Source organism: Notolepis coatsorum (genome assembly GCF_963971535.1).
Source record: "Notolepis coatsorum genome assembly, chromosome: 6".
Taxonomy (NCBI): domain Eukaryota; kingdom Metazoa; phylum Chordata; class Actinopteri; order Aulopiformes; family Paralepididae; genus Notolepis; species Notolepis coatsorum.
This window is the reverse complement of record NC_140170.1, coordinates 109,324,388-109,334,678: the sequence shown is the minus strand read 5'-3', so window position 1 is coordinate 109,334,678 and position 10,291 is coordinate 109,324,388.

The following is a 10,291-nucleotide window of genomic DNA, read 5'->3' as shown; positions in this document are numbered from 1 at the left end:
GAGACTTTCCTGTATACTGGACATTTTGTATAGAGCAATTAGCCAAACTGTACGTGCACACACACACACACACAAATAGCACCTCGTTGGTCTGGCTTTGTCCCAAACACCGACGTTTGATCCAGCTGAAGTCTGTAAAAATAACACGGACGGCATCGCTGGCATTCTGTGCCATCATAGTGATATCAAATGGGCGTCTCAATGTGACAACATTTCTGAGCTAAAATGGGCCCAGAGGGAGAGACACACGGAATGGCTAGAGGGATGCTTTGCATTCAGGGACAGTAGAGTAGAGGGAATTGTCTATCATGACGAATTGAAGTTGTCCAAAAGCCCTTCAAGCGGTATATCAGTTGCATGCATTCCCCCCCCAACCTCCACCTCCTCTCCTAAACCGGGCCTCATTGTACCACCCGCAATGATATGATTAATATCTACTATGCAATATGGGAAATATGTTGATGTGTGTACTTTTAGAAATTGTTAAATTACTCTCTGGACTACTTAAACTAAAGTGTTGAAAATCTTTGGCAAAATGAGCCGATGGTCTCAGTGCTTTCCTTGGCCTTAAGGAGAGCCCTTTTGGCCCCATCAGCAGCAATCAAGAGTTTTATGTAGAGATGAGATCGGGCTCGACGGCGGTGTGTATAGTTTACTTGCCAAGTGACGTCATGGCCATTAGTTGTGTGGAAAGAGGGAGTAAAGCAGAGACACCTTAGGTGTGGTTTATCGCTTGACCCGGAGCCATAAAAAGAAAGGCTTTTCACATCCAATAGCATCACTTCATTCACTTTACTTGGTTCTCTATTGGTTCTCACTGGGACCACCCATGCTGTACACTCATGGCACTGTAAGACATATATAATGTTATTGACATTCAACAATCGAGTGACTCAAGATCCTCATGGTGACATCAGGACTCTGCCATTGTAAATACACACATCAAACATGTTATGGACAGTTGTTGTTGAGGATAAAGAGAGTGGGGCAACAGATTGACCCGCTTACCGTAGCCCGTCTCCTTGCATGTACCAGTACTAGGAATGACCCGCTTACCGTAGCCCGTCTCCTTGCATGTACCAAATACCAGGAATGACCCGCTTCTGCCCTGTCTCATTGCATGTCAGCTGATCATTAGCGCATGTGAGGCATTGACTCATCATCTGTAAACATGTGGGTTAAACCTGACTAGGAATGACATATTCCATATTATATGAATCCCCCTATAATCACACACACACAGCTCATGGTTCACAGGGCTCATTCTTAAAATTGAAATAGATTGGTTTTGAACTTGGCCTGCCACACCTATCTGAGTCAATTTTTTTATGCGGTGCCTATTGCGTCCCCAGTACAAAATGTTTTGTAATTTGTCTAGATTTGGACAAAAACTAATTCCAGTTGGTTTTTCATGTATAGTCAATTGTTATTTATCATGAATAATGATATGGGCTTAAGTTGCTGTTTTATAAATTGTAAAAGCTTTGATTAAAAGAGGTATTATGGCAAATTGTGGTATTATGCCATGTCCCCAGTGCTGTTCATTCAACTTCAATCTAAAGAATAACTAATAAAAACATATACATTTCTAAATATATCATGATTATAAAATTGTCTTGGTCAAACTCCATTTTATCAAATGCTGTTTTTATAAAAAAAAATTAAAAAAAAAAAAAAAAATTATAAAAAGAAAATTGATTTATGTCCGTCCCCGGCGTCACTGTCCACTCTGTGGAGCTGTGTTTACTGTCCCTTTAAGAAGAAGACACATTTCTCAATGATATCAGTCGCATGATGATGACATCACAACAGTGGAGGGAAAATCAAATGTGGTAAGATGTCTGCTTTTCTACCTCTCTTACTATCCTATTTTGATGTTTCTATTAAGTGAGTTTGATATGTTTGAAAATAACTGTCCATCCTGTTAGGCTTAAGTATTGAGGAGATCAATCAAATGTAATAATTGAAAAAAGTGTTTGTCAGGAATTATAGATTCCTCATCAAGAATTGAAAGTCATGCTAGCCATTATGCTAACACAGGCAGACTAAAGGCTAACTTTAGCTCAAAATGTCCACCCTGTTATTGTCCACCCTGTTAGTCTTATTCAACTAACAGGGTGGACACCAACCTAACAGGGTGGACATATATCTAGTAATGTTGACTTATAACAAGTTTTGTTGCCATGTATGCAGTGTTTTCCCTATATGCAACAGCAGCATTCTTTTATATTTATTATTTATAACTAGTTTATAACTAATATTTATTTGCCCCTGGTTGCCTTACACTGATAAGTTAACATATAGGTGCAAAGCATTGGATCCAGGTGCTGCTGCAAAATAACATACTGGGGGAAACACTGATATGTATATTATATTGTATATTATTATGTATACTGTATGATATAGGTATATTATCTAAAGGAAATGCATGCATTTGTTTAGGAATGGCATCCCCATTAAGTGCAGCTGAATCACAGCGGCGTTACAGAGCACGCCGTGATGCTGACCCAGAGAGAAGACAGCAATACCTTCAGAAAGAGAGAGAAAAATGGAGAAGGGACAGAGAGAAAGGCATAAAGACTGGTATCAATGAAGTTGGTGAGAGAGAGAAAAGGGCAAGGAGGAAGAAATGGAGGGAGGTAAAGAAAGCAGCCAGGGCCAGAGAATCACAGAACACTCCCCCTGCAACTCCAGAGATTCAGCCTTCAAGGTTTGAGCAAGTTTGTAATATATAAGGACATGTACTGTACATTGAGAATAAAATACATTGTTGTTTTTAAGACTTTTGTGAGCTTTTAAAAAATGCAGAGTTAATATAAGTCAGGATGTATTATCATTTGTTTATTCTGTTTTAGGCAAAGCCTTCAAGGTGAAAAGAGGGCAAAAAATGGAAGGAGAAGGCTCCAACAGGAGATAGCTCTCTTAAAGGCCCAACTGGATAGAGAGATGAGAATGAAGGAAAAGTATAAAAAAAGATACTCAAGGTGTAAGGCCAGCTCCTCATCCCCACGTGCATTGGTGAATCGGATGCTTCAAAATCAGAACGTCACTCCTTATGTCCGCAAGACCCTTACATTTCACTCTGCCTTAGTTGCGGACATTGCTCAGTCTTACAAAGCCTCAAGAAGAGAAAGAGTGAAGCAAACGATAGCCAAAGTGACATGTGGTAGGCTATTAAAAAAATACAGACTCCTGTCATTCGCTTGTAGTGCTCTTGGATTCTCCAAGAAGAGGGATAAGTTGAACAGGGATGCAGACCTCACCACCTTTCAGAGAAGGAAGAGTTCAAGGAGAGCAGAGAGTAAAGCCAATATACGTACCTTCTTTATTCGTGACGATGTCAGTCGTATGACAACTGGGCGCAAGCAGACCATAACTGTGAGGAAGGAGAAGATGCAGAAGCGACTACTTACTGACACATTAAAGAACCTTCATAGGAGATTTGCATCTGAAAAATCAGACAACGTCTCGTACTGTCTGTTTTGTGCATGTCGGCCATTTTGGGTCATGGCCCCTACTGATGCAGATCGGGCCACGTGCCAATGCAAAACGCACGAAAATCTCCAGTTCATGGCTAACACCCTCTACAGCCATGGGATTGTGGACTCCAAGAACATTGAGGAGATGGCTGACCGCACTGTCTGTGCCACGGGAATCAAAGCCTGCGCCTATGGTGACTGCAAAGAGTGCCGTCTCAATGCTCACCCAACCTTGAAAGCAGCCACAGAGGAAATTGTACAAGTTGTACAATGGTCTCTTGAAAGGACAGGTGAGGAAGAGAGGAAGACCATTACCCTTAAGAAGGAGGTGCACAGGGGCGGCTAGGTGGTGTAGTGGGCAAGGCACTCGCCACCAGTGTGGAGACGCTAGGATTCGCGTGTTCGAATCCAGCTCTCCACATTGTTTTCAGTTTAGCTGGTCGTCCGCAGTAATACACATTGGCCGTATTACGGGGAGGGAAAACTGAAGGGTGGGGATCGAACGTTGTGAACAAGCGACTCCTACAAGTCGGTTGGTGCGCCTGCGCAGTAGAATCAGGAATTGTCGGGGGCAGCGTGAGCCTCCCACGCGTTACTCCTCGACACTGAGAGATCGAGCTGCGCAGGTGAAAAGATGCGACTGCTGTTACCTCAAGTACCGGAGGGGACTTGTGCTATGTATGACTTAGTCCACATTGCAGCCGGCTTGTGGGAGGCAAGAAACAGCGTTCGTGACAGGGGAGGGTTGAATTGGATGATACGAAATTGGGATGGGAGAAAATATAGAAAATGGGAGAAAAAGTGGATCAAAAAAAAAAGAAGGAGGTGCACAGCACACAAGCAGAACTGGTCAGTAATTTTCAAGACCGTCTCTTCAAATTCCGTAAGCACCTGTTTAACATCAGGTGGCAATATGGTGCTTACAGAAAGCTACGGGAAAGCCTCCAAGAAAATGAGTGCTTAATCCACATCGATTTCAGTGAAAATTACTCATGCAAGTATCACAATGAGATCCAGTCGGTGCATTTTGGGGGATCCCACCAACAGGCAACGCTGCACACCGGTGTGCTGTACACCACTGAACAGACACCAATATCATTCTGTTCTATCTCGCCCTCGCGAAGACATGACCCACCAGCGATCTGGGCCCACCTGGAGCCTGTCCTGGAGATGGTGAAGGCCAATTACCCAAAGGTGGAGAGGCTTCACTTCTTCAGTGATGGCCCAGCAACCCAGTACAAACAGAAGGGCAACTTCTACCTCCTGTCAACTGAGCCATTCAGGCATGGTTTCAAAGACCTGTCGTGGAATTTCTTTGAGGCCAGCCATGGCAAAGGAGCTCCAGATGGAATCGGAGGGACACTGAAGCGGTCAGCTGACCGGATTGTGCGCTTGGGGGAAGATGTTCCAGATGCCCTCACTCTATTTCAAAAACTAAGGGGACTGGAATCCACAGTGGAGCTCTTCTTTGTCAGTGAAGATGAAATTGAAGCAAAGACAGAGGTAAAGATGCCCCCAACCCCTGCAAAAACATTCACAAGTAATAAAGTACCTCTGTCTGTCTGTCTCTTGCTCTAATGAATATTATAATAATAATATTAATAATAATAATAATAATAATAATAATATCTCTATTTTGAATATTATATCTCATACTTGTACTGTATATCATCTCTTCTCGCCTCAGATCCCTGCTCTGACTCCTGTTAAGGGCACAATGAGGATGCACCAGGTAATCAGCCTCTTACCTGGGCAAATCAAGTACAGGGACATCAGCTGTTTCTGTCAGAGGCAGGATGGTCGACTGGATTGTGCCTGCTTTGAACTAAAAGTTTCTACTCTAAATGGAGTTCCAGTGACGCCCCCAACGCAGAACAGAGAGACCCCATGGCGACCAGAGGCAGTCGACAGCACTTACATTGGAAAGTGGTGTGTTGTCAAGTATGACGATGACGTGTACCCCGGCATCATCATGGCCGTGGAGGAGAATAGCATTCACGTGAAGTGCATGCATCGCAATGGGGTAAACAAATACTTCTGGCCAACACCACGTGAAGATATCAGCTGGTATGCAGATGACCAACTTCTGTGTCTTATACCCGAGCCACAGGCACTCAACAAACGCTCTGTTCAACTGGATAAGTCCACGTGGAAATATCTAGAAGATCACTTGGGGAACTACAACTAGACATGCGCTAAGGGCAGGGTCTGGAGCTGGGGCTGGACTTTGAGCTGCTACTTTTACACCGGTTACCCCCACGTCAGAGCTACAGAGGAGTCTATCACATACTGTACATGCACACACACAAGCACAAACACACACACTCATTCACACAAACACACACACACACACACACACATACAGTATAAATTCTCTGTCATACACATAAACACAAACATATGCACATAGTTTTATTTCCTTTTTGTGTTCTTCCAGTTCTTCCTTGGTCCAAGTTTAAGATTCCCAAGGAGTTAGTCTAATTTCACATTCCCAGGGAGTTAGTTTGATTTCATGATTTGTATGCACGCAACTCTCATACATATAAACACACATACATACACACAAACATAAACAAGTGCGTGGACAAGTTATTTAAGTAATTTTCCTTTTTGTGTTCCAGTTCTTCCTTAGTCCATCATAAACCAAGTTAATTCACGTTGTAACTGAGGGGTACAATTCCCTGACTGTATTGATAAGTATGGTATCATTAAACCACTACCGCTTTATGTACTTTAACTACTGGCCATACAGTACACGATATCTAAATATGATGAACACTTTCCCACAATGAAATCGGGTCCACACAAAGGTAATAATCAAATATTTAATATATAGCAAAAGGTACATAATAGTTACTATTACATTTATGATTTGAATGCACTTGTAAGGCAAATGAGTACTCGTAGGCAAATCAACACTGAATGTCCAATCTCTGGTTACGCAGGAAGCAAGTATACAACCTGGCTCTTAGGGAATTAGATCTATGGTACTCTTAATGATATAGCAGGATAATTCTGGAAGGGGTCCTCCCGGTTGTAGGCCGGTAGGGGGGGTAGGAGAGCCGTCGGTAGTAGACCGTCTGGTCAACGATGTCTAGGGAGACTTCAAGTACAGAAGACAGTGCAGTAGAATCTTGATCCACAGATGAATACACCTTGGCTCTCTTGTAGGCTGTAGCTGTAGGTCCACAATGAAGAAGAAGCGAGGCGACCTCAGTCTGGTCTGAGCGCCGTCTCACCGTGACTCCTCTCGGGGTAAATCCAACACTCACCGGTGTTGGCGATTATCCGCTCCACAAATCAAAGTACCAAAGCAAATATATATTCCATGCCGCATAGGGCTCAGTAGTCGTCGGGTAGGTAATCCAATGTACAGGTCCACTCGGTCCTCGCCTAGAACTCCTCGGATGAAAGCACCACGTGTGGTCTGCCCAACCTGGCTAAGACTCTAGATAACACGAGGAAGCGATGGGGATGCTGCTCACTTTAGAACTCTAACCGCACGATGCACCATACACGATAGACTATTATTACTTAATAGAAATACGTCGCACTCGACGGTACAGTGCCAAACTCTGACAATTCAGCTATTAATTCGCACGAGGTCTCGATGCTATTCTAAGGCCAAACAGGCCATACTACACCGCACGCGGTATCGTGGGTGAGGCTTCACGTTCTGTCACTTAGTTGGGTAGAAGGGTAAAGGACTAAGGGTCTTCTACATTTACTTGCGCCATATTTATATGCACGGTGAACAAATAGTGCCACTCTCCTTTCGGTAGCCGTATTCCTGCGCAGAGCCGGGGCTAGTAGAGACATGTCTCGTCGGTACCATTGAACTTGGCTCCAAGGGGCTTGTCCCCTGGCGCCAGGTCCTTGTCCAATAAGAGAATGAACTATTATGGGCTATAGTAGACTAAAGGGATATTCCGTGTATATGTACAAGGAATATACAAGGGATATCAAACGATATACAAATACTATTCAATATATATCCATAAATAAATATATATATTCGGTTTAATCTGATCCTTCACAACACACGTTATAATTAATAAAATTCATTAAATAACATTAAGGTTTTGTCATTTGTTGGTGTTTTGTCCACCCTGTTATTCTACTGTGTCCACCATGTTAGACCTCTGTCCACCCGGTTATGTTGGTATTTTTCTATCATAGTTTAATGAGATTACCAAATATCAAGTGGATATTTGTAGTTACATAAAGATATGGAAGGGATTGATTATACATGCTAGAAACTTTGAGTAATTATTATCATAATTCACTTTTCTTAAGAAATAAAGTGGAAGAATATGTCCCGTTCTCATAATGTGCAGTTGTTTTTCTCAATATATGCTGTTTAAAATAATTGTATTGTAAAATAAATATCTGACTAAATTGAGGGACATACAATTCCTATACACTAATAATTTCAATAGCAATCATGCACTGAAATCACAATTAAACAGTTATGTCTATGTCCTTAACAGGGTGGACATATCCCTTGTGACACATGTTGTTAATATATCTAAATATAATATAATTTAGGTGCCTGAGCTCGACCAATGTGTTTTTCAGCTAATTAGATATGTGCTTTATATAATAGAACATTAAAATATAGGTAAATAAACTTTTTTTTATCCCAAGTTATGAAGTCCAAATGGCACCCTATAAAAAAATTGACTCATCTGCCAGACTGCAATACGTCTGTGACAAACACACAGTGGCGGCTCTACCACTAGGGGCGCTAGGGCGCCGACCCACCTGCTGGCCAGCTGCTGTTAAATCAGAGAAGAAGACAATAAAACTTTTTCGTTTTTGTGTTTTATAGCCCTATAAATAATATAAACATGTTTAAAATTAATAATATTTACTCATTTTAAGTATGTTTGTATTTCCAATGCACAATATAACGTTATTATCTAAATTAAAAAAACATCGTTTTCCAGAGCAGGAAGTGACATCACGTTTTTTTTTTTTTTTTTTTTTTTTTTTTTTTTTTTATTTCTCGGCCCGGGCTATACGCGATAGCGCTCTGAGTGCGCGTCACAGTTTGATCGCTGTCTCCGTCACAGCCAATCAGTGCATACGGCGTTGTGCGTTGAAATATGACTATTATGTTGGAATCCGAGCGCGATTTGAAGCGGTCTAGAAAGCAGCGTGAACTTCCGTGAGAATTTCCATAGCCGCATTTCGCGGAGACGCTCTCTGATTGGCCGACGCCAGTATTTTTTTCCATGGCAGAATTTCACAGAGACGATCTCTGATTGGCCGAATCCAATTTCTAATGTTCCAATTCTAGCTTCTCGCTTGGTTCCTGGTACTAGGACTGTTGTTTGTCTTAGAGCGTGCCGTGCCGTGACTGCAAGTTCTTTCTTTAGACTGTTAAGCTTAGGCACTCTTTCAAAGTTGGTTAAGGTTAGAGTTTGTCTTAGAGCATGGCGATAGAACGCCAGGTAGTTTGCAGTCTGTTCGAGCGGAAATGGACAAAGGAATGTACTTGTTGAGTGTTGTGCTAACGTCGACGAGCTCAGCTGAGCTAACACTTGGCTAACAAGCTATATGGCGGATATCAAGCTCTCCTGCCCTGGACCTGGACGTTTCAACTAAACAGTGAGTCTCTCTCTCTCTCTCTCTCTCTCTAACGTTAGTACTAGTACTAGGCTGGTGCGGGCTAACTGGCTATCGTTCTGGGAGCTAACGTTAGTACTAGTACTAGGCTGGTGCGGGCTAACTGGCTATCGTTCTGGCAGCTAACGTTAGTACTAGTACTAGGCTGGTGCGGGCTAACTGGCTATCGTTCTGGGAGCTAACGTTAGTACTAGTACTAGGCTGGTGCGGGCTAACTGGCTATCGTTCTGGCAGCTAACGTTAGTACTAGTACTAGGCTGGTGCGGGCTAACTGGCTATCGTTCTGGGAGCTAACGTTTGTCTTGTTTACATCAGGGTCCCAGATTTTCGATTCATATCGATAGTTTAATAGCTAGCCTTGGCTCGTTTAACAATATGCAAAATATGTGTACAGCCCTGTACTCATACTGAAGTTATTCTTGGTATATAATAGGTCTGATTGTGTAACGAATCGATTCCACGTCGCGCTGTGTGTGAGAGAGAGAAGGAGAGAGGGAGAGATCTGCCTGTGTTTGTAGACGGGCGAGTTTTGTTTCTAACTTTTCTATTTATATATTGTGTTTCAAGTTGTGAATTAGAGTCTAGACTATACTTTATTTGACTGGTTGTGTGTTGTTGTAGTAACAGCTGAGCGACTCGTTCATAAGAGCCGATTCATTGCAGTGAGCGTGTCGAATCGCTCACGTCTTGCCATGAGTGTTGCGTGGTACTGTACTGTACTGTACAAAATATTTGGTATAGCGCCCCTAGTGGCGAAGTACCCAGCGGCCGCTACTGCAAACACACACACACCTGCGGACCTGGTAGAAGGCAGGTGGTGTGTTGTGTGGGTGTCTCGAGGCAGATTTATAGTAATGTTTGTGAAAGTTATACATTCCCTTAAGTTAAGAGATGTGCGTAGCAAGGCTCCCAGGCCAGGTGGGTTCACAGTCTATTCGCACTCACTGTCCGGGTGAGATTACCGGGCCGAAGACAGAGGATTAGCCCTCATCTAGTGAGTCCACTGTCAAGAATGCATCTTGCACTACAGTTATTGCATGTGTGTGTATGTGTGAGGCGATACAGCCATGGTCCGTTTCCAGGCAGAAAGGATGAACGGGGAGATGAGAGGATGGATAGGTGTTGCCAGTCCACAACCAAACACTTCAACACTCAACAGGGGGAGTGTGTCACAATTTAGT